Below are 26212 nucleotides of genomic sequence, written 5' to 3' on the forward strand. Positions count from 1 at the left end.
CAGAGCAAGCGGTGTGCAAGGTGAAGGACCGGAAGACGACGGACAGCAAGCAACCGGCAGGACAACAAGGAACACGGAACTACAAAAGGTTCAATACCAGAACAACAAGACCACCAGGGCAACGGCAGTGGAGTAAGAACGCCTGCTACAGGTGCGGCAGCGGCACGCATACAGCAAATGACACGGGATGCCCGGCATTTGGCGCCAAATGTGCTAGTGGGCCACTATGAAAAGGTGTGCCGAAGGAAGTCCCAGAGGCAAGAAATAAAGTACGTGGCACAAGGAACACGCAAGGAGGATGAAGGAGAGAACGAAGAGGAGGATGACGAGATCCTGATAGTGGAAGATCAAGTACTGGGCATAGAGAGCTCGGCTGACAAGAAGCCAAAGTGCGAAATGATGATTGGCGGGGTAAGAGTCACCATGGTAGCCGACTCGGGGTCGCCCTACACGATTATACAAAGGAAGATATGGGAGGAAGATTTTGGAACGAGAACGAAGTATCACTTGAGGCCCACTGACATCCATCCAGTGACATTCACAGGGGAGCCCATACCCATGGTGGGATATTGCCCTTTATCTTTTGAGTTCAGGGGCAGAATGTGCGATGGGAAACTGTATGCGGCAGAAAAGGACCATCGGTACTGGGCTGGAGAGACCAGGGAGCTTTAGGAATGAAGCTGAACCCAGGGGGGCAGATGCAAGTTCTCATGGCCGAAGATGGACCAGAATATGAAGCTCGGCGATGGAAGGAAGAATTCCCGGAAATTTTCAAGGACTCCATCGGCCGTATGGCGAAGTTCACACATAGAATACATCTCAGAGAGGGGGCCCAACCGGTGTCCCACAAAGTACGCAACATACCATTCCGAACCAGGGCTGCAGTACAGGAAGAGTTGCAGAGATTGGAAGACAACGGTGTGATAGAGGCGATCGACAACGCGGAATGGTTGGCTCCCTTAGTGGTAGCGCAGAAACCCAATGGGAAGGTGAGGTTATGTGTTGATCTAAGGGAACTTAACAAGAACATTGTGGTGGACAAGTTGCCGCTTCCCAGGATCAATGAAATGTTAGCCAAGACTCAAGGGGCACAATGGTTCTCCACCATATACTTGACGTCCGCCTACCATCAGATTGCCTTACATCGATCATGCAACCATCTGACGTCGTTTATCACGCCGTTCGGGTGCTACAAGTTCCTGAGGATGCCGTTTGGACTTGCCTCGGCGGCAGCAGTCTTTCAAGAACTGATGCACAGGTTGTTCTACAAGAAAATTGGCATCCAATATTTCCAGGACGACATATTGGTGATGGGCACCTCCAAAGCGGATCACAACAGGAAACTGGAAGAAGTCTTGACCGTGTTAAGGCAAAATGGACTCACCGCCCAATGGGACAAATGCAAGTTCGGAATGAACAAAGTCACGTATTTAGGGCACGAGATAAGTAGACACGGTATCGAACCTAAAGCGTCCAACGTCGCAGCAATAAAAGATGCCCCTACGCCCACGAACAAGGAAGACGTCCGAACCTTCCTAGGGATGGCAGAGTTTTATAGTAAGTTCGTACCACATTTTGCCTCCAAGACCCACCATTTAAGGTCACTTCTCAAGGACAAATCCATGTTCCAATGGACTGAAGAACAACAACAGGAATTTGAGAACGTGAAAGGACATATCATCGAGACCGTGCCCATACATGGGTTCGACCCAAATGCACAAACCATGTTAACCACGGACGCCAGTGACCGAGGACTAGGGGCGGTGCTCACACAAAGGACCACAGAGGGAGTTATCACCACGATAAGTTTCGCGTCCCGAGCGCTGGCTCCCAATGAGAGTAAATTTAGTGTCATTGAGAAGGAGATGCTTGCAGCAGTGTGGGCAATGGAGAGATTCCGGCAATTCCTGTGGGGCGGAAGGTTCCTGTTGTGCACGGACCACAAGCCGTTGGTGAAGGTCCTCACGTCCTGCGGGCATGAACATGCCACTCCACGAATTGCCAAGATGACGCTGAGGCTACTGGACTACGTATATGATGTGGAGTATCTACCAGGACACAAGAACAAAGTGGCTGACTTCTTGAGTAGAGCAGCGTCTAAAGAAGTCTCAGGAAGTCCATGGTTGAAAGAGGATGGGAGGACTACGCGGTGGCGTTCGCAGGAGATCATGAAAGAGCAATAAGTGCCCAGGACTGGGAAACCGAATACGGAAAGGACGAGAAAATAAGTGCCGTAAAGGCGTATGTAACTAATGGATGGCCGGATAAGAGATTGCTGGAGGAAGAATTGAAGCAGTATTGGGAAGTCCGGGAAGAATTGTCTGTAGGAGACAAACCATGGTTCTTGCTACGAGGCAGTAACGTGGTCCCGCCGCACTCATTGAGGCAGCGCATTGTGTCCATCACACATGAGGGCCACCTAGGAATAGTGAAGACTAAATGGAGAGCAAAGGAAGACTACTGGTGGCCGGGGATGGACATAGCAGTAGAACGCCATGTAAGGGCGTGTGAGCAATGTAGCAATGCGGACAAGACCCAAAAAGTGTTACGTCTGCCCCTGGGGCGATACGAATGTCCGAAAAACCCTTGGGAAGAGATTTCCATCGACATCCTGGGACCAAAACAGGACACGAATGACATCCAGAAATACATCACAGTGGTAATTGACCGTTACTCCAAGTGGCCGGAAGTCCACGTAGCGGATAACGTGGAAACAGAGACAATAGAATTCCTGACGGATGTCTTCATAAGAGAAGGGATACCCAAAGGGATCCTGAGTGACAATGGCCCGCAATTCACATCAAGTAAGTGGGAAACTTTCATGGACAGGAACGGCATCGCAATACGACATACACCGATATACCACCCAGCAGGAAATGGATCGGCGGAAAGATTTAACCGGGTGATCATGGGGTCAGTGCAGGCAGCGATCAGCCAAGGAGGCAATTGGGAGAAGGAGTTGAAACGGCTGATGTGGGCCTATCGGATAACGCCCACCACCACGGGGTACAGTCCGTTCCGCGTGTTGAGAGGAAGAGAACCCTTCACAAAGGACAATGTGGCCTGGAAACGTCTCACGGTGCAAAGCCACTGGTCCCCAGCGGTGGTACGCAAGAACTTGGAGAGAGCGCAGACAGTGTACACGGAGCATTATGATATGAAGCATAACACCAAAGAGGTCGCACTCGAGAAAGGGGAATGGGTGAGAGTCAAACTGCCTACTCAAAGGAAGAAAGTAGATAGTAAGTTCACCCCCCCGTTTCAAGTGATGGAACCGTATTCAAGGTCAGCCCTTCTCAGTGATGGGAAGATATGGTCCCAAGACCGCATGGCGAGATGTACACCTACGGTCGGGAGGAAAACAAGTGTGGAGTCAAACGACACAGGAGCAGCCAGCGCCAGGAGGAGCCCGGAGGCAGAAAGGGAGAGTCCCAAGGAAGGAGGAAGCAGTCCCCGGGCGGGAACAGGACACAGAGAGAGTGAGGAAACGAGAGGACAGGCGTCCAACACCCAGGAGGGGACAGAGCTGGAAGAGTGGAGAGACGCAGGACTTAGGAGCAGTGAAGAGGCACCCAGCCTGGAAGATGTCACCACCACTCCGAAAACTGGCAAGAGCAGTAGGTGGACACGGTGCGGCAGAAGAATCATGCTGCCCCGGAGGTTCGGGGAGTTCAGCATGGACAGCAAGTAAGACTGTATAAGTTTAGGGGGATTGTTATGTTATGAGTTGCTATAAAGGGGTAGATGTGGTGTAGCGGTCTAGTTGGCGGGCGCACACTGTGTGTGACTGTCGTGTTCCCGACCCCACAGACCACGCGAGCCACACCAGAGCTTTCAGGTATTCTTTATTCTTTGTTCGTCGTCTCACCAGTGGGCCCTGACCTCTCGCCCTCAGGTCCTGCCCTGGAATGCCCTTTGTTCCCCTTGCCCCCTCCCCTCACCGGAACTGGTGTCCAGTGTCCTTTGGCCTCTGCCCTTGTGTCCCAGGGTCCTAGTGCCCCTGGTCTGGGCATGACATCTCCCCCCTTGTTGCAAACACACATTTTTTTTTGTATTTTTTTTTTGGTATTTAGAGAGAGAGAGAGAGAGAGAGAGAGAGAGAGAGAGAGAGAGAGAGAGAGAGGTAGTGTCTCCACGGACCTCTGTCTCCTCACATTTCTTCAATTAGTCTTGCATTCTCTTCTCGGTCGTTGCGTTCTGTCGTCCGCTTGATCTCTTTCCTCATGTGTCTCTGCCTTCAGCCCATCTATTGGCAGCTCCTCTTCTTTTGATTTCAATTCTCTGAAGTGCGAGCTGTTGCGAGTGATGTGGTATGGCCCGGCTGAAGCCGTTATCATTGGCCCTTTGACTCCTGTCACTGTCAGTGGGTCCCTTGAGAAAACACTGTCTGACTTTCGCACTTGTCTCTGCCGTACTACCACAGTGTCTCCTTCTTCTATCTTTGTGCTTGCCGCGTGTCTTCTCCGATCAGCATATGCCTTCATCTTTTCTTTCGCTTGGGTGTCTCTCGTTGCTATGTCATGTCGCTGTATGCTTTCCTTTTCTTTCACTTGTGGCAGCCTCGTCCTGCTTGATCACCCCAACACCAGTTCCGCGGCGCACCTTCCTGCGGAGCTGTGCGGGGTGTTTCGATAATCCCTTAGGACCCCGCACAGAGCTTGTCCTATTGAGATCTGCGTCAACTTTGCTCTTTGTATTGCCTTTTTGATTGTTCGCATGAACCGTTCTGCCATCCCATTTGCTTGTGGCCATAGGGGAGTTATTCGTCGATGATTGATCCCGAGGTATTCCATGAATCTTTTGAATTCTTCGCCTGAAAATGGGGGCCCATTGTCCGTCTTCAGTGTCTGTGGTGAGCCCCATGCTGCGAAGATGTCATCCAGGACTGGCAGTGTTGCGTTTGCTGACGTCGAAGCTACCTGCCTCACTATTGGGAATCTGGAGAATTCGTCTATTATTACCAGCAGGTAATTTCCTGTCTCCAGCGGTCCATAGAAGTCAGCTGCCAGTTCTGTCCACACTGCCTTTGGTAGTTTGGACATTTGCAGTGGCTCCGGCTTTGATGGGGGACCTGTTACTTGGCTGGCAGATGTGGCAGTGCATCACGGTGTCTTCCACCATGTTGTCCAGTCCCGGGAACCACACTTTTTCTCGTAGCATTTTTTTTGTTGCCACAATCCCTCGATGTGACTCATATGCTAGTTCTACTGTCCTTCTCCTCAGAGTTTGGGGAATTACAATTTGGGTGCCTCTCATCATTATTCCGTTTTCGCTTTTGGAGAGTTCTTCGCTGATCTTTTTGAATGCGAACAGTTCTTCTTTTCTCACTCCTTCTTCCCAGTTGTTGTTGTTGACGTGCCTCCACCTTTGCTGTTTCGTCACTTTCATTATTGCTTGCATGGTGGGGTCCTTCCTTGTCTCCTGTTCCAGTTCTTCCATTGATATCGTTGCTGGTGTGTTGAGTTTGAGTGCAAAGTTTAGGTATTCCTCCGCCATCGTTGTCGCTTGAGATGCTTGTGGCAGGGGGTGCCTTGACACATAATCCGCAGGATTGTGTTCTTTCCCTGGTTTGTGTATTATTTTGAAATTGTAGTCCATTAGCCGTATCCCCCACCTCTCTATCCTGGGCGGTATTTTTGCATGTGGATTTCCATATATTGTTATCAGCGCTTGGTGATCTGTTATTATTGTGAACGGTTTTCCGTAGATGAACATGTGGTAGTGTTCACATGCCCATACTGCCGCCATGCTCTCTTTTTCTGGCTGGGAGTATCCTTTTTCGACATCCGATAGGCTTTTGCTTCCATATGCTACTACATGTCTTGGGGAGTCTTTTCCTGGTTGGTGTTGCGCCAGTATTGCCCCTAGCCCCACTGGGCTGGCATCTACTGTCAGTTCAGTGCATAGCCTCGGATCGAAGTATGCTAGGTGGTCTACTGCTGTTACGGTGATTATGATCTCCTCAAACGCTTTGCTGCACTTTTCAGTCCATGCAAAACTTTGGCCTTGTTTTGTTAGTTCCCTCAGTGGTGCACTTACTGTAGCGAAGTCTTGAATGTACCTTGCACAGCAGCTGGCCAGGCCAAGAAATGACCTCACTTCTGCCACGTCTCTTGGTTGTTGTGCTCTTTCCAGCGTTTTTACCTTGTTGCGATCCGGTCGCATTCCTTTCTTGGAGAAGATGTGGCCAAAGAATACTAGTACGTCTCGCTCACACTCACATTTCTCTTTGTTTAGTGTCAGACCCGCCTGCTCTAGGTGAGAGCACACCTCTCTTAGCGTTTTGTCGTGCTCCTCGTTTGGTTTTCCAAACACCAGGATGTCGTCGCTGTAGTTTAGGCTGTTCTTTAGCGGCCTTATTACTTGTCGTATTGTCTCTTGAAATATTTCTGCAGCCGACGATACGCCAAAACTCAGACGTTTGTATCTGAACAGGCCTAGGTGTGTGGAAAACGTTGTGATGTATCGAGACTGAGGATCTAGTTCTAGCTGGTGGTATCCCTTGCACAGGTCTAGTTTAGAGAATCGCCTCATGCCTGTTAGACAGCTGATCATGTCATCAGGTGTGGTCCGGGATGTCTCTCGCGTTCAATTGCTTTGTTTGGTGTCCTCATGTCGACACAGATTCTTATTTTTGACGTATCTTTCTTTGGTACGGCCACAATCGGAGACACCCATGGTGTTGGTCCTTTGCTCGTTCTATGATGTCTTGCTTTAGTAATGCATCCAATTCCTCTTCTACCTGTGGCTGCAGGTGTATTGGTACTCTCCAATGATGTTGCGCTATCGGCCTTACTGTTTCATCAATGTGTAGTGTTATTTGCCGCCGCTTTAGCTTCCCTAAGCCTTGCAGTAGTTTGGGGTATTCATTCAGGATGCTTCCTTTGTCTGATATATTGTAAGTCATTTAAAAAAAAAACATCATCTGAGCCGTGATGTTGCTCAAAAGGCATGGCGCTGGGATTTCGCCCTTTAAGACATGAATTTCTTCCTTCGTCTTTTGGTCTTTGTATGTCAGTTCTTCTGTGAATTTCCCCATGTTTGTTACTGGTGTTCGGGACCCCCAGGTGAAGACTTCAATTCGGGACGGCCTCAAGCTTGGCTTTATTTTCATCTTTTCGTATTCCGACACACACATGATGTTACAAGTCGCGCCACTGTCTCAGGAGAACTTTGCTTTGTGTGACCCTGCACCTATTGTCACCGATTCTGTCTTTTTGATCTTGCTTTTGTCTACCAGACATATGCTTTCTCTGCTTTCACCCTCCTCATTTTGTTCAGTAGTGACATCCGACATGAGGTATAGTCGTCCCGTCGATCCCTCTTCTTTTTCTTCTTCTTCTTCTGATCCTATTGAGGGGCTCCTTGTTCCTGTGTCGACGTGTCGAACATGCATGCTGGCTGGTACTCGTGGTCTTTCTGTTCTTCCTCTGTCATTCCTGAATTGCATTCCTTGACACACACTGGCATAGTGATTTCTCCCATTGCATTTCCGACAAGTCTGACCAAACGCCGGACACGGCCCTCGATGTGGAAATTCAAGTCCGCACCTGTAGCACGTTCCTTCCGGTCGTTTCTTCACTGTCTGGCCATTTCTGTCCTTTTTCCATCCACTTGTGCAGTTGTTGTTTGTCATTCGGTGCACTTGGTCCACTGATCGTTCCTTTCCTCGTTCCATTTCCTTTGCTTGTGCTGTTGCTCTTGCTTCCGCTCTTGCTAGTGATAGGATGTTTTCTAAAGATGTTGGTTCTTTTAGAATTCTTGCGCCAAATTCCGTGTCACGGCAGCCCTCTATGATGCGCAGTCTGATGGCTTGTTCGTTATCAAATTTGTCGAACTCACAGTGCGTTACTAGCTTTCGCAGTCTCGTTGCGAAGTCATCCAGCGTTTCATCTTGTTGTTGGAAAGCGATCGTGAAAGTGTATCGCTCAAAATCAACATTTCTCTGCGGGTCAAATTTGTTTGTCAGGCACGCCTTTAGTTTGTCGTAGGTGGTAGTCTCCTCTTTTGGCAGTGTCACTAGTAGGTCTTCAACCTCATCCCCTGCTAGGTTTAGGAATAGGCCTAGTTGCTTCGCTGCTGTCACGTCAGTCGCTTCCATGTATCTTTCAAAACGCCTAATCCATTTCTCCCACCGTATTCCTGCTTGTGGCTCTGATGGGTTAAATGGTAGTGGTCTCCGATATTGCGCATTTTGTCTTTCTGCCATCCTTTTCTTTTATTGCTGCCTCTTTATTTGCCTTTGCCAAAGCTTATTTTCTACTTCTGGTGTTTCTTTATTTGTCCTTGCCAATGCTTCTTTAGTCACTTCTGGTCTTTTTATTTGTCTTTGTCAGTGCTTGTTTTCTATTTCTGGTGTTTCTGTGTTTGTCCTTGCCAATGCTTGTTTCTCACTTATGGTGCTTATTTATTTGCCTTTGCCAGTGCTTCTTTAGTCAAATTCAAATTTCAAAGCTTTATTCGATTATTAAAAACAATCATAAAAGCATACATTGTTAAAATACAGAATAAAATACAGAACATACATCAGATATTACAGTAAACGAAGCAGCTTAAATGACATCAAGTATGTCGGCCAGACAATCTAATGTTTATAGAAAAACCACGGTTAGAACACCAGGCTTTTCCTATGCGTGACAGCTTTTAATATAAAGGTAACGGTAAAGAAACAAATGTCCAACATATCAAGTCCAAATAACAATTTCATCGCTTGGGCAGTAGTGAACACAAAGTATTTCTTAAAAACAGGTTTGAGATAGTAAAGACGAAGATGCAGATAAAAAGGGCAAATAAGCATAAAGTGCAATGTGCTTTGCTTAGTTGAGCCGTCACAAGGGCAAGGTGTTGGGCTATAAATTTTCATCTGTGGAAAGGCCACCAGGTTATGGGCAATGCATAATCTTAACCTAGTGAGAACAAACTGGTGAGATTGTTTGGTAATGGCTTTTAAATACATAGGCAAGCCCGAGACAACCGACATGTTAGAGTGGTAAAAAGCATGGGTTGGCGAGAGGCTACATTGAACACTACGCAGGTTAGATTTGGTCCCTAGAAAAACGTTTTTAAGCTCCTTTTTAGGTATAGTGACAGCGCTCAGGGGCTCATCAAAAATGTCAAGATTAAAAATTTCACTGTAGGAAGATGAAACATAATTTAACCAGGGGATCTTACGGACATTATCCAACCGAAGACAGTCTAAAATGATTTGCCTGGTAAATCCTGTCTCATCCTTAGCCCAAATTGACCTCCAAGCCATAAGAGGTCTCAATCCCGTTAGATCTGTAAGATAATCAAGGCCCACCTCTCTATGACTTAGTTCAGTGGATGCCGAGGAGGGAAGGCAAAGGAGTCTTTTAAGGAACTGGTTCTCTGTAACTTGTAGATCCCTGTGTTTACAGTAGCCCCATATACCTGAACCGTATAAGGCAATAGATACACATCTATGCCTATAGATGTTTAACATGTCAGGGATGCGACGACTGCCTAATTTGAATGCAAAGCGGAATACTCGAGAGGAGCTTTTGCCCATCTTGGTATTCACATTTAAAATCTCAGGTGCCCAAGTTCCTCTATTATTAAAAGTTATGCCAAGATAACAGAATTTGTCCACTACCTCAATTCTATGATTATTAAAATGAAATGGTTTAGAACGTTTCATCCGTTTCCCGCAGGCCATAATGAAGGTCTTAGAGTTATTTATTTTTAGTTTTCTCCCCATGATAAAGTCGTACAAATAATTCATAAGGTTTTGGAGTCCATTCGGAGTACGCGAGAGTAGAACCGTGTCATCTGCATATAGCAGGACCGGGACAGGGTGACCACCAACCTGTGGGGAATCTGCATGTACCCTCTTCAATTCGGACTCCATGGAGTTTATAAAAAGGGAGAAAAGCAACGGGGCCAACACACAGCCTTGCCTGGCCAAAGCAGATCTGGGCTGATAGCTTATTATAAAGTCTGGCCAGGAAATATATTATTGCTGGGGGGGGGCTCCCATTCCCAATATAGTGGACCATAACAAAGTATGATCCACTAGGTCAAAGGCACTTGAGAGGTCAGCGAAACAGAGAAATAAAGAGCCCTGTTTCGCTTTAGTGTATTTCCCGATGATAAGATCGAGATTAATACACTGCTCTGTTGTCCCAAGACCCTTACGGAAGCCATATTGAGATTCAGCTAGAATTTTATTTTCCTCCGCCCATTCCTCCAGTCGCACCAGTAGGACCCTGCTCATAATCTTGAGTGAGGAATCCAGAAGGGAGATAGGGCGGTAGTTCTTAGCCTCTCCTCTATCTCCCTTCTTATAGATCGGTAGAATTATGGATTCACTCCAGGTGGATGGTGTACTATCACTAACTGATGCGTTGAACACCTGGGTCAGGAGCGGGCTCCAAAGTGCCGGGTTGGATTTATACAGGTCAACTGGGACCCCATCTGGTCCCGGTGCCTTCCCCCCTTTGCTCTGGCTGATGGCCATTTCCACCTCTTGAAGGGTAATACCCAGGGATAGCTTAGGTTCATACAGGGCGGTAGAAAGGCTAGCACAGTCCTCCCTAGCCGAGTCAAAGATTTCTGTAAAATATAATACCCAATTATCTTCGCTAACCTGTGCTGATAATATAGGGAAATCTTCCTTTACAAGAAAAGGGCTATTAACCGTATTCCAAAAGAGCTTACTGTCACGCAATACTGCTGCTTTAGTCAAATCGTCCCAGGCAAGCTCCCTTAGCTCTTGTTTTCTACGTATTAGGTGCTTTTTGTATAACAGCCTGAGGTATATAATGGCCTCCCTGTCTCTGGGTTGTTTAGAAAGTGCCCGCTTAAGTTCTTGGAGGGATTTGGTACACACGTTATCAAACCAACCGGTAGCTGCCTTCTTCGTTATGCCTTTGGTGATGGTGAGGGATCTTTTTATGATGGTACCCAATTCCAGAAAATCAGCTATAATGCACTGGGGGGAAGCCTCTGGGTCCAAACATTTGAGTATCGCTACAGACCCCATTTCTACAATTTTATGCTGCAGCTTCTCGGAATTATCCACACGCCATTTGATACGAATACCATTCTGCCTACAGGGGGTTAAGTCTTCTACTATCGTACGCTGGATGTTAACCGGAAACCCCCAAATAGAAATCGACATGGTGATGGCATTATGGTCGCTACTTCCAAAATCTACAACAATAGGAACCATACAAAATGGAACAATATGAACAGAAACTAATAAATGGTCAATAACAGAAGCCAAGTTTTTTCCTACAAAAGTTGGTACAGGGTTACCCTCATGGTCTGCAGCCGGGGAGTGTATCAATAGATCCAGTTTAAGCATAAAGGAATTGAGGGAGTCGCCATATGGTGAGTGTATAAAATGTGCCCGGTTTTCCCCATTATCCCCGTCGTACCCACAAACTTTGGTGAAAGAGTGGGGGCAAGTACGAATATTAAAATCCCCTCCCCAGATGATATCAAAAGGTTTATGGATGCCTTTGCAGATGTTTCTCACTGCTACATCCAACTCATCCAAAACTGAGGTATTTGTAGCATCAAACAAATTGTTATAGTGGTTAATCAGTAGGGTTACATGGCCCCTTTTGTGTTCCATGCTTAAAATTTGCGAGTGAAAACCCACAGTCTGGTGCGATTTCACACGAACAGAGAGGTTCACAGAAAGTAGAGTTACTAGCCCCCCTTTAGCCCTGCCCATATTGGACCTTTGTGCCGGGTTGTTATATGACACAAATCCATCAAGGATGATATCAGTTGTTACCCAGGTCTCTTGTAAACATAAGACATCAAACTGGGAAAGAATTTCGCTCCAGCCCAGGGACGACTTTTGCCGGCTCCAGCCAGCAATATTCCAGCTAGCAAATTTGAAGCCGGGGGTACATGGAGCTAGTTCAATAACCTCCGGTATACTAGTAAATTGCAGTGATGGCCTGATAACAACAAGGGAAACCATAGATACAAGAAGGTGGGGTGGGGCAGAGGAGTCAACTCCCTGGGATAGTAAATGTGCAGGGGTAGGGGTGAGGGGCATTACGGAGGCTGGATCGATAGATATACTTTTACCCATAACTGCTATTAAACTATTACTAGTAGCAGGGGGGATGCAAAATGGGAAATATAATGTGGATAGTCAGTCTACTCCATCTAAACCGTTAAGACAATTAAATCGGTTAAAATCACAGAAAGGAGTCTCCGGAGACAACAGGGCCGGTCTTGCTTCATACCCACGGAATCTACCCCTCCGCTCAACCCTCGTCCAATTATCTCGGCCTTGATCATGGTGCAAGTGGATAGGGGTAAAGAAAAAAGACACTGGCAGCGTCTGAATGGTGGACTCGAAGGATCTATTAAACCCGGCACATATGTGCGAGACTGTTCTGGGGTCTCTAAAGCTCACCATGATACAGTCCCCGATTATAGTCTTTCTAGTTTTACCCAGCCAAGGTACTCTTCTAACCAAGATGATTTCATTATGAAGGTGGGCCGGGAGGGGTCTATTCCAGTTCAGCCATTTAATGACTTTATTTTTAAGAGATTGAAAATTCTCGGCTTCTCCAACTTCTAAGGGAGGAACACCGGCCAGAACTACCATGAAGCGGTTAGCTTCAGGGGGCAGGTCAGGCCTACATGGTCTAGGGACAATCTTATCAGGGGGTGGGGAAGCTATGTGGCCATTAGTTGTGGCCCCGTTAGTAGTGGTCATAGATTGGACTGGACCTGCAGGTAGCAAAGGGGGAATGTTAGAGTTGCTATTTTGAATCGGGGCTAGATTGCCCGTTGGGGGACGCAAAGGGGGAGCGGCATCATTCACTAAGGAGGGGCCTAGATTACCTAGGTTAGTAGGAACGATTTGGGGGTTTGAAGAAGTATTGGACTTGGGGGATCTAGTAGCTAATATAGCAGCAGAGGTTTTCTCAATGTTGGTAAGACGGAGTTCTATGCGTTCCAATTTAGACTCTAGGGGGAATAAAAGGGATTTGAAGAGGGCTCACAAAGTTTCTAAAGAGAGGTCCAAACTAGGTGTGTGTTGAGAAAGGCCTGATGTGGGGTTGATGGTATCATGTTTATGTTTGGCTGGTTTAGATTTGCCACCAGGTTTCGAGTTATACGGCCTTTTACATTTAGTTGCGACCCCTTCAATAACTCCATTTAGTATAGTATCACAAGTGACAACGGAGTCTGAGGGAGTGGGCACATTAGTATCAAGGACCATATCAATTTCTGGGAGAATTTCGTTAACCAAAATATCCAGATCAAGTGGCGCCAAGTTGGTCACAGTAGATGTTGAAAGAGGGCCCATCGCAGCATTGTTAGTAGACTCTGTAAGTCGTTCGGGGGTTTTAGCATTAGCCAAAGTACCAAGGGAAGATCTTTTGAAGGCCGATAATTCCTTTGATAAACGCTTCTCAGGAACGTTTATTTCAGTGTCAATGAGGGTATTAGCTCTAATCAAAAATTTCTCCATACCTCCAAAAATGGCCGCTCCAGCTAGGGAAGACTTGCTCCTGGTTTCACGACAAGACATCTCCCCACGCTAGAGATAGCAAAATGTAGCAGCAGAATCAAGAGGGGGGGCCCGGACCGGACAAGATCGGTCACGAACGGGCCGCCCTTGGCCCGGGCTTCGCCCGGCGACGCTCCCGCGCAGCGGGATGCTGTATCCAATAAGTAGGGAGGATTACGGGCTGTGGGCGGAGCAACAGGGAGAGCGGACCAGGTGATGTCTCTAGGTCAGGCAGGGGCTCCTGGGAGATGGAGTCCCTGCAACGCTCGCAGCCCTGATGCAAGCTTCCTGTAGGAGCCCACAGAACTCGGCTCCTTCTAGCCATCCAAAGTGCCTCTGCCCCAGATCACGAAGCAGCATCCGCGGAGCGGGTGCTGCGAGGTCGGCAGAAAAGATGCAGAGAAATACAGCCACAGCCTCACAGGACCAAGTCTTCAAAGAAACACCCACGCAGGGAGTGTAGGCAGGCGGTAGAAAACCCCTCAGGTGGGCTGTGGGCGGAGCAACAGGGAGAGCGGACCAGGTGATGTCTCTAGGTCAGGCAGGGGCTCCTGGGAGATGGAGTCCCTGCAACGCTCGCAGCCCTGATGCAAGCTTCCTGTAGGAGCCCACGGAACTCGGCTCCTTCTAGCCGTCCAAAGTGCCTCTGCCCCAGATCACGAAGCAGCACCCGCGGAGCGGGTGCAGCGAGGTCGGCAGAAAAGATGCAGAGAAATACAGCCACAGCCTCACAGGACCAAGTCTTCAAAGAAACACCCACGCAGGGAGTGTAGGCAGGCGGTAGAAAACCCCTCAGGTGGGCCGTGGGCGGAGCAACAGGGAGAGCGGACCAGGTGATGTCTCTAGGTCAGGCAGGGGCTCCTGGGAGATGGAGTCCCTGCAACGCTTGCAGCCCTGATGCAAGCTTCCTGTAGGAGCCCACGGAACTCGGCTCCTTCTAGCCGTCCAACGTGCCTCTGCCCCAGATCACGAAGCAGCACCCGCGGAGCGGGTGCTGCGAGGTCGGCAGAAAAGATGCAGAGAAATACAGCCACAGCCTCACAGGACCAAGTCTTCAAAGAAACACCCACCTTTAGTCACTTCTGGTGCTTGTTTGCCGAGGCAAATGCTTGTTTCCTCCTTTTGCTGTTCTATTTGGCACTTCTTTATCATCGCCTGACTTCTCTCTTCCTATTGGTCTGTTTGCCTGACCTCAAAATGGCCGCCGGTGATCTCGCGATACTTTCCCTCCAATCGGGGCGCTGCCTGACTTCAAAATGGCCGCCCGCTGCTTCTAAATGCTTAATGTCCTTTTTTTCTGCCTGACCCTGCCCTCTTCTCGCGATATTACGCGCTTCAAACAGCGCGCGTTCACTCGGCTTTTCAGTCTCCTTACCGGGTGATGCAGGGCAGTCTTCTTGCGCTCGATTACAGTCGGGGTGGGCTCCCGCGCCGTGTCTTTTTCAGTGGCTGCACACACGAGCCAGGGTGGGCTCCTGGTCTCGATTACGGTGTCTTTCGACGCGACAGACCGTCGCACTTCGATCTTCTGCTGGGCACTCGATCACGCACCTTCGTCGCCAGTTGTCGCGTTCCCGACCCCACAGACCACGCGAGCCACACCAGAGCTTTCAGGTATTCTTTGTTCGTCGTCTCACCTGTGGGCCCTGACCTCTCGCCCTCAGGTCCTGCTCTGGAATGCCCTTTGTTCCCCTTGCCCCCTTCCCTCACCGGAACTGGTGTCCAGTGTCCTTTGGCCTCTGCCCTTGTGTCCCAGGGTCCTAGTGCCCCTGGCCTGGGCATGACAGTGACGTCAGCGGAGGTCCGGTAGCGGCCATTTTGGCATCGGCAGAAACGCGCCGATTTGAAACTGTATGGAGCTCCGCTCCGGCGCTCCTATATATATATGTGTGTATAATAAAGTACAGTGCACAATAGCAAGGCGTGAGTGTAGTCCTTGCCAGCAGGCTCACCCACACTACCACCAACTTTACAATTACACTGAAATTATGAAAATGTCACACAAGCAATCTGAAGTGATAGTCGGAGAGATTGTGGTGCCAGGGCCAGGAGCTGCCGACTTTGGTGCTAAAGAACGTTGTTCGAGTTTCGCGTGGCTCAACTTCAGGTGATCTTGGGCAAATCAACATATTGTGATGTTGGGCGACACAACGTGCTGTGATACTGGGCAAAGGAAACCACTTAAATTGTCGAAAAATAAAACGGCAAAAAAATAAAATAAACGCGCACCATTCCAGAAGAGTAAAGCAGCGTCTGCGCTGCGGGGCATGCGCAGATCAACTTTTCCATGCGTTGTGCGGCAGACCGGAAGTTAAAATCTGCCCGTGCGCTGTGGATCCTTTACTAGGTGTGTTTGGGGCTGAGGTGTAGAGATCAGCACGTGCGCTGACAGTCTGTTATGAGTGTTTGGGTCTGAGAGGCAGGAATCCACGCATGCGCTGAGAATCAGATGGTAGTGTTTGGGTCTGAGCGGGCAGGGTCCACGCATGCGCTGAGAGTCAGGTGTTAGTGTTTGGGTCGAGGCAAGGGAACCACGCATGCGCTGAGAATCGGTCACTAGTGTTTGGGTCTGAGGGATAGGGTTCCACGCATGCGCATAGGGTCAGGTAGAAGTCGTGATAGTGTCTGAGGTTAGGACTCTGCGCATGCGCAGGATAAGTGATGGGCGCACGGATAGTTGAATCGAGGGTTTGCTGCAGACAGTAAAGAGCTGGAGGTCACTGGTGCAGGAGCAAGTGCACGAGGTATCTTTGCAGTTCGATTTTATGGAATTTAGCTGTACTAATGACCCCGAATAAGACCTATTTTTTAGCGCGTTAATTGAAACTATAAAGGTAGGGTTAGCAGGCGGAGGTAAACCTGTGAATGGGGTCCTCAAGGGTAACCAGGGTAGGAGTGATGCAGAGGTAAAGCTGTGTATGGGGTCCTCAAGGGTGGGGAGGGGCAGGGGGTGATCTGTGGAGCAGGCAGGGGTGGTGCAGAGGTAAAGCTGTGTATGGGGTCCTCAGGGAGGGGAAGGGGGTGATGAAGCAGCTAGGAATGATGCAGAGGTAAAGCTGTGTATGGGGTCCTGGGGATGAGGAGGGTCAGGGGGTGATCAGGGAGCAGGCTGGGGTGGTGCAGAGGTAAAGCTGTGTATGGGGTCCTCAGGGAGGGGAAGGGGGTGATGAAGCAGCTAGGAATGATGCAGAGGTAAAGCTGTGTATGGGGTCCTGGGGATGAGGAGGGTCAGGGGGTGATCAGGGAGCAGGCTGGGGTGGTGCAGAGGTAAAGCTGTGTATGGGGTCCTCAGGGAGGGGAAGGGGGTGATGAAGCAGCTAGGAATGATGCAGAGGTAAAGCTTTGTATGGGGTCCTGGGGATGAGGAGGGTCAGGGGGTGATCAGGGAGCAGGCGAGGGTAGTGCAGAGGTAAAGCTGTGTATGGGGTCCCCGGGGAGGGGCAGGGGGTAATGGAGCAGCTAGGAGTGATGCAGAGGTAAAGCTGTGCATGGTGTCCTCGGGGTGGGGAGGGACAGGGGGTGATCTGGGTTGCAGGCAGGGGTGGTGCAGAGGTAAAGCTGTGTATGGGGTCCTCAAGCGAGTGCAGGAGCAGGAGGTGATCGAGTGAGCAGGAAGGTCCAGTGCAGAGGTACAGGCGCGCAACACCCATTGGACTCAAAGGGCTTCAGCCCCCCCCCCGTCGTGTGTGGCGCCCGGAATGAGGCAGCTTCCCGGGCACACACACAACCGCACCCGAGCACTTCACAGGTCTTTAAAAGAACATTTGTATGTTAATGAGGCCTTGCTGTTGTTTCACCCCTTCTAAGAGCCCATGCAGCTCCACTCTGCCTATTGCTTAAAGATTCAGCCCCCCCCCTCCGAAATCAGCTCCACTCTGCCTATTGCTTAAAGATTCAGCCCCCCCCCCGAAATTTTTTCTTTGCCCCCCCCCAAATTTGGCTCTAGTTGCGCCTCTGCAGAGGTATACCTGTGTCTGGGCTCCTCAAGGAGGGGCAGGCGGTTTTCGAGGTATTAGGCGGGGGCGTGTATCCGTTCTTGAATTGGGGAGAGGCATGGAGTTTGGTGGAGCAGATGTGGGTGGTGTGAGGTAATGCTGTTTCTGGGGTCCTCGGTGGGGGTGGTGCTTGTGTTGATGCTGAGAATAGATGCCCATCCACTGCATTTTGCAGGTTTGTCCTGCAGTCCTGGCTCCTGTCACCGGCCCACACAGAGGTACTGCCTGATGCACTTTGTACCACATTTTGGGTTCCTGCCACTTTTAATCCTGCCATTGAACAGCTGTGAATGTGTGAATGATATTGCTCTGAGTTCCTGTCCTGGGTGTATGCCTGTTGTGTTTATTGCCTCTATTAAGCCTGCAAAGTGCTGAGTTACTGTTATATCTGTGAACAGAGACACAGGAAGAGTATGAGTCGCCCAGGATCACACAGTTTAAATCAAACATTCCAACAACTCGTCAGGGGTAGGAAGTGCTATAAATACAATTTCAGTTCAAATTGGTAGATCCAAGACTGCTGAATACTGTTACTTCCTGCAAAGGCGTTTGCCATCATATTGCATATTGGTGAATTTACCACAAGTCTAGCCACTTCTCCATTCCACTGCATAACATCTAGTCCTTTTTTTATTACATGCTTACTATTAGTTTTGACTTTGATTCTAAATACTTGTTATTTTGCTAAAAGGGGAGCAGAGGAATATGCTCAAACATTGATTATCCGAGAGCATACCATTTGCCAAATAAGAAGCTGTGATTTAAGCTGTGTCTCTTGGTTCCACTAGCCCACAAATGAAGAGGCAGGGATTCTGATGGTAAGGCTAAAGTGCTGCCCTTCCCTCGGGCGTGTCAATGTTGTGGCCCTGGACATTTTTAGAATGTAGTGTTTGTTTCCAGCATATTTCAATGAAGTGGGAAAACCGTGATTACTTGTAAAGTATTCCTTACCCTTGGCTGAAACGTACCCACTGGGCAAGGTCCTTTTTAGCGTGCAGCCTGCCAGACATCGCTGCTGTCTGGTTTGCTGAAGACATCTTGGTGACATTCAGAAAGTTGACCTAGGAATGCATTCCGCCCTGTTGCTTACCATTGGCTTTGTAGTTTGTAACTCACATTTTCTGGCTTTCTATTTGCTGGTATATTTGCTTTAGATTGTCCATCTCAAGTTTGTTCCTCCCATTGCCCAAACCTTGTTTACTGTATTCTTCCACAAACTTGCTTTCTGTAAACAGGCCTCTAAATCTTATTTTAATCCAGGCGTGTTTGCTGTGCATTCAGAGACAAAGGGCAAACGTCAGACTGTGTCTTCTTGGGAGCCGGTGTTTATTTTCTTTCACTGACTTCAAAAATGAGATGATTTATGTGATAATCATGCTGGCAGCTGGAGCTGCTTGAGGAAGGCTGTGCCATGCTATTTAAATTTTGTTGTGTGCTAGAAAAAAAAATATCTGTAAATGAACTGTGCTGATGATCAGATCAAAAGATTGATGACATTTCCACACATTATCATTTGTGCGCTGTATTCTTTTATCAGTAAAACTATATGTGAGTGCAAATGTAATGGTCATTTCCATTAAAGATGTGTTGTCTGTAATGGCAGTACGCTACCATACCATGCATAATCTATGTTACCCCACTCTGCTCTACTCCACTCCCCTGCACCACTCCACACTACGCCACTTTCCTCCACACTGGGTCACTGCACTCTCACCTGCACTACTCCACTTTACACCTCTCAACTGCACACCCCTTTGCTCCACTCTGTGTCAATGCCCTCAACCCCACATTACTGTACTGTGCACCACTTCACTTTACACCACTCCACTTTATGCCACGCTACTCTGCAACGCTGCACTCTGCGCCAATGCACTCTACTCTACCACTCCAATGTACGCCAGTGCACTCAATGTCAATCTCCTCTATGCCACTCTAATCTACTATGTACCACTGCACTCTACTCCGAAACAATCTACTTTACGCAATTGCACTCAGCCCCATTGCCCCCAGCACCACTTCACTCTACTCTGCACCACTCTACGCCACCACACTCTGTCAATGCACTCCACTCTACTCAAAATCAATGCACTTTATGTCAAACTATACTTCACTACTGCAATCTACGCTGCTACTATACTCTACGCCACTGCACTCTACACCATTGTACTCTGTCAGTGCACTCTACGCCACCCTATTCTACACTGCATCACTGTACTCTATGCCACTGCTGTCTACCCCAATACACGCCACTGTACTGTACACAGAACTCTTATGACAGTATGCACTTTAACACTGCATTCTGACACTCTACTCTATGCCTCTGCACTCAACGCCACTCTACTCTGCACCACTCTACTCAACATTGCGCTACTCTATGCCAGTGCACTCTACACCAATCCACCCTAAGCCACTCTAATCTACTCTGCACCACTTCACTCTACTCTGAAACAATGTACTTTGTGCCACTGCAGTCTACGTCACTCTATTCCACTGTCTGCCACTCCACGCCACTCAACACTACGCCAATGCACTCTACTCCAATGTGCACTACAGCACTTTACTCAGAACCAATACACTGTATGCCACTGCATTTTATGCTAATCTGCACTGCACCACTGCACTGTACGCCACTATACTCTAAGCCATACCATTCTACACGATTGCACTTTGTCTTTTTGCTCTGTACCACTGTATGCCATTGCATTCTACACCAGAGGTCTTCAAACATTTTGCTACGGGCTCCCCTGAGCAAAATGTTTTGAAGTCTGCCCTCCTCCCCCAAAAAATGTTATGGCACGGATTGGGGAGCAGGAGGGACATGGCTGAGTGCAGAGGGCCGGGCTTATGAGGTCATTTCAGCAGTACTTTTTCTATAGCTAATAAACCACACTAAACATGATACTTATAAAACAGCAAATGTATCAAACAAAAACAAGTATCGACCTAAAAATAGAGCTCCCCATAATTGAGGTGCTGCAAGCCTCTCACGCTCCTGGACCCCAATGCAACTGCACTTGCTGTACCAATGATAACTGCAGTCCTGAGAAGCAGGCTAGCTCCCCTGCATCTTTCACCCCTTCCCCACCATGCCTGACCATCACTCCAATCGTGAAACAGGCCTGCTGTCCATTTTGGGGTGGGGGGGGGAACTCCCACATATTTTCTCCATGTTTTCTGCAAGAGTGCCCTCTGTCCTTATGCTAGTAAGAAAAATGAGCTCCCATGCCCCCTTTTTTTAAAGTGAGACAATCATAATTGTGATGCAGTGGGCCCCTCCCACCCCTGGGTCCAAGTGCTAATGCATTTGTTCATAGTGCTTTCTGCCACAGGCAGGGACCTCATAGCTCTATAAAAAGTGCCTCTGCAATTATGCGGCAGAAGGACAAATTATGTGAAAGGGTTGACTAAATTATGCTGAAAGAAAAGTCAAATTATGCAGTATAATGCAGAGCATTTTGTGTCAGTATTACTGCATTATTTTGTCATTTTTGCACTTCTAGCACTGTCCTGACATATATTACTCCTCATAAGTACCAGTTTAACACCCACATATAGAAAGCAATAAGCAAGAGAAAGGTGACCAGTCAACCTTTGCAAAAGGCCTTCCACTGCCTGGCACCACGTGTTGCAGCATTTTTAGTTACGTTTTGAATTGTTTGAGATAGAAACATTTTTTTGATCATCATGCGGCAGATTTTGGTCATCATGCAGCAGATGATGGATTGTGTGGCAAATGCAGAAAATCCATAATTATGAGAAAAACAGCCGTACAATCTAAAAATTTCAGTGGCCCGGACTGTAAATACAAAGGTCACTATTCCTCTGCAGCAACTAGGGTTCAATTATGTGTTGCTCAGCTTTAACACACAGACATCTGCAGGGATGGTAGTTGCTAACCAATGTTGCATTACCTAAAAGAGTAAGTTTATCACCCGTTGTTTAACCTGCATTCATTTTTCAATTAAAATGAAGCTGTTAGTGCATTATTTTATTATCACTAACCTGATGGTGAGAAAACAAAATGCTGTAAGGCCCATGGGGGCATGTATCATAATTAGGGCTCACTGTTTTCAATTTTTACTGATTTTTACAGATAAATACAGACAGAAAACATTCATGTTCTTGTCTGTATTTATTTTTAAATGTGGATAAAAACAGAAATTGGGTTGCTTTTTGAGTAATTCTAAATACTGTCTGCCATGACTGCCAGACCAAAAGATGTGTGGATTGAGAGATAAGGGGGTTAAAAAAGAAAGGCATTTTAGTAAACAGGCTTTAACAGTAGTAGATATGCACAAGGTTGATACTGAAAGTTGCATATTTTCATATAAGTGCTCCGATATACCTTCTGCGGGTGTTCACAGCACTGAATCCTAGCAAGCATTCAAGCATGAGTGCATATTTAATGGTTAAATATATGTTGAAATATACTAATTTCGGCTTAATTTTTCCACAAAACCCAAAATAAATACAGATACAATTAACAAAAATAAATATGGATATAAACAGATGGAAGTGGCAAAAAAACAAATACCATAAAACCGGGAGCCCTAATTATAATTAAATTTTTCATATATGTTTAATGTAAGTTTTATTGAAGTTGGTTTTATTGTTTTCTTATGTTATTGTTTTACCTTTCTTTTATGGCTTTGTGCTGTAATAAAACTTATTTGATGATGAGAATACAAAATACTTAGCCTTTTTTATTTCATTATCTTTAGCTATCTCTTTGGCCCTCGCCCCCTGAGCACCTCTGATCACAGATCTCATTCTACATAATTCACTGCAAGGGCTCTGTGTAAACGAAGCCAGCTTGGAAATGCGCACTGCCAGGTCATCTTCATTTACTTGTACTTACAGACTGCAGAGGCATTTGCGCCCCCCGCCCCCCGAGAACCCATCCACAGACCCCCAGGGGGGCGCACACCACAGTTTAAAGACCTCTGCTCTATGCCAATACACTCTACATCACGCTGCTCGACGCCACTGCCCTCTGTGACACTCTATGCTGCAGCACTGCATTCTCTGCCACTCAACTTCTAAGTTCATTGCTCACCTGGGCTCAGTTTGCACTACATTCACACTGCCGCCAACCCTGGCTTTTTATATGCACCCTAATTGTGAAAACAAGCACTGGCATGTGTCGCCGATGCAAGATCTATTGGCTTTGTCAATGCTTTTTTTTGCCTTTTTGTACAGAAACGCAGCTGATGTGCAGCATGGTCAACAGTAAAACAGACAAGCATTGGCAAAGCCAACGGGGTATCATCAATGCGAGCGTTATTGACTTTGTCAATGTTTGTTAGCGATGTTGTCAACATGGCTGAAAGTTAGGAAAAAAGCACTATGACACTGCTATACAATGTGGCTAAAAGATATTGACAGTGACAAAGCCAATAGTTCGCGCATTGCCGATACCTATTGGCTTTGCCAGTATTTGTTCCACACAACTCTGCATCACTCCACACCACTGCACTCTCCGGCTTCAAAAAATCTACTCACCCACTCCCTATGGTGAGTCAGATTTTATCAGGTTGAGCTATATTTAGGAGCTAATCAACCGTTCTGGCGAGTTGACAAAGAACAGGTGTTCTGTTCAGTCAGTAAGTGAAGGAGTAATAAAGATGCCTTTAAATCGATCGGTCTCTGTAAACGGACCTTTAAATCTTGTTTTTATCTTGTCACATTTGCTCTGTGTTAAGAGACAGAGGTCAAAAGTCAGTTTACAATTACAAATGTTTAGTCTATTTAATCACACAAAAAAGATTTGTATTGTACAGCAGAAATGCTGAACTCACACATTTGAAGGTGCACTCATGAGAGGATGAAGAAAAAGGTAACTCTGTAAAAACCTAAAAATTGCCAATGATCACACAATTTTTGTGTCTAGTAGATTACAGTTAGGTCGAGTAAATTATTCAAGTTACTAGACCTGTAGGTCTAGTAATATTTTTTCATGATTTTCCGAGGCCTGACTCTACTCTGCACCACTTCTCACTACTCCACTGCACACTGCATCACTGCACTCTTCTCATCACCATTCTACTCTATTCCTCTCTACTCTACACCACCGAACACTACACCACTCTACTCTACTATGCACCACTGCACTCAACGCCATTCCAAACTATATCACCCTACTCTGCAACACTACACTGAGTGCCACTGCACTCTACTCCGATTAACTCTACTTTTTACCACTCCACTGCATGCCAGTGCACTCAACACCAATCCCTTCTATGCCACTCTAATCTACTCTGCACCACTGCACTCTCCTTTGAAGCAATGTACTCTACACCACTGCACTCCGCTAAACACTCCACTCTGCACCCTATGCCAATACACTCTACACCACTTTACTCAAAACCAATCCATTCTACGCCAATCTACTCTGCACAACTCCACTCTGTGCCACTGTACTCTGCACTACTGTATTCTACTCTGGGTCGCTTCACTTTGTGGCACTCTATTCTACTCTGCACCACTGTACACTATGCCACTCTACTCTACTCTGCACCACTCTATGACCATGACCCTGCTCTCTGATACTCTTCTCTGCATGACTGCACTCTGCCATGCACTCCACTCTGCGCCATGCACTCCACTCTGCACCATGCACTCCACTCTGCCCAACTCAACTCTATGCCACTCTACACCACTGCGCTCTACGCCACTCTATTCTACACCTTTGCACTCTACCCTGCATTACTTCATTCCACTTTACCCTGCACTGCTCCAGTCTATGCCACTTCACTCTGCTCCAGTCTGCTGCACTCTGCGCCACTCCATGCCATTGCACTTCACCCCACTGCAATCTACTCTTTACTTCTCTATTCTGTGCCAATGCACTCTACACTACTGTCACTGCTCCAATGCACCCTACACGACTTTACCCAAAACCAATGCACTCTACACCTCTTTACTCAAAACCAATGAACTCTATGCCAGTCTGCTCTGAAACTCTGTACTTTACGCCCCTTCACTGTAAGCCACTTTACAACAGTCCACTCCATGATACTCCACTCTCTGATGCTCAACTTAATTAAATTCTGCTCCACTGACACTCTACTCCACTCTGTGCCACTCCACTCTACAGCATTTTACTCCGCTCTATGCCATACTACAACACTACTCCACTCTACGCAACTCCCTCTATGCCATCTTACTTCACTCTTTTTTGACACACTACTCCACTCTATGCCACTCCACTCTGACGGTCCACTCCTCTCTATGCCACTCTACAACACTCTACACAACACTATTCAAGCCATTCCACTCTGCTTTACACCACTCCAAGACAATTTGTGACACCACACTATACACACAATACTCAACTCTGACACTGTACTCCACTCTACGCCACTCAACTCTATGTCCTTCCACTCCGACACTCTACTCCTGCTACGAAACTCCACAACACTGAATGCTACTCCATGACACTCCACTACACTCCTCTCCATGCCCTCAACTCTACTGTACGCCACTCAATAACACTCTACTCTACCAGGGGTGTGGAATTTAACAAAAATATCTACTTGTTCTTGGGATAGCTACTTCTTAAATCTACTTGCTTGTAACAAAATCCACTTGTCCCTTCGGTGCTGTGTAGTGCAGTGACAAACTATGAAAGCAAGTTCATTATATAAGAGCTTTGATAATAGCCTCTGATTATCCCAGGGCTCATACTATATAAAGTAAGGTCTGAATACGAGCAATTCCTTATTTGGCCATCTTTCTGCAGATCTGCATACTGGGATTGGAGGTAGAGGTAAGCAACAGTTCCAGGGTTGGAATGCCCCATTGAGTCTGTGCAAACCTACGAACTTGCAAGTTTTAAGGGTTTTTACCAGCTCTTCTCTAATCTTTTCCCATACTGAGAAAGGATGGACATTTTCTCCTTGACAAGGGCAGAAGTAAAACTTCTTCCAGGGTTGGAAAAAGGTAGTTGGAGGGAAAGTTAACTTGTAAAGGCTCAACAGATTTTCACATGAGTAAAGCTACACATGCAAATTTGCCTGTGCTAAAATGAATTTCTCAAACATGTTCTAGAAGTATGATTTCCTGGCCTACTTCCGTAAATTCTTGAGAATAAATCAAAGCCGTAAATTTGCACGAATGCAAGGGCATTTACCATGGATGCACCTTTGTGACTTTCTTTAAGAATTGGGCATCTAACTAGGTCTGGTGCTAACCAAGAGCTTTTGTTTTCATTGAAAGTGCAAATCTTTCTATATCAGCTGGCTTCACTGGGACAGCATTCTTCTCTTTCACAAGAAGCATATCAGCACACAAAGTTTTGTTTAGTGCCACGAAGTTCTGTCGCAATGTGTGCTTTTTGATACTAAAAAAATATTTTGCATTTTGCTAGTGTTTGTAAAGGTGAAGGCCTGGCAGCTCGTACAACAATAAAGGTTTACAAAAAGAATGTCAAAACAAGACCTGTATTGACAAAAGCAAAAGGCTGACCACTAATGTCAGACCGTTTGGCTTTGTCAATGCTTGTTTACTTTCCTGTTTCCCATAATCTTGGTGAAACTGGTTACAAAGATTTCCCATTAGGAATATTTTTGGGGAAATACTAGTATATATCAACACATTTTACTAACTGACGCTTCAAAGAAATGGTTCATACAATTTCACAGTAATTTAGCATAATGTTTTTTTCCTAGTTGCATTTGTTTGTGAACATTTTATTTTGAAAGCAAAGACT

General features: G+C 47.0%; 1 protein-coding gene across 1 annotated transcript in view; it reads left to right on the forward strand.

Annotated features, from left to right (window-relative positions):
• The first annotated feature begins 16152 nt into the window (after nucleotides 1–16152).
• LOC146822351 (uncharacterized) overlaps nucleotides 16153–26212 on the forward strand; it is a 56477-nt gene continuing 46417 nt past the window's right edge. Inside the window, exon 1 of the mRNA XM_085613439.1 lies at nucleotides 16153–16251. The gene's annotated coding sequence lies outside the window, so the exon portion shown is untranslated. The remainder of the gene's footprint in view (nucleotides 16252–26212) is intronic.

The sequence above is a fragment of the Triturus cristatus genome, chromosome 6 (genome assembly GCF_964204655.1).
Source record: "Triturus cristatus chromosome 6, aTriCri1.1, whole genome shotgun sequence".
In the NCBI taxonomy this organism is placed as follows: domain Eukaryota; kingdom Metazoa; phylum Chordata; class Amphibia; order Caudata; family Salamandridae; genus Triturus; species Triturus cristatus.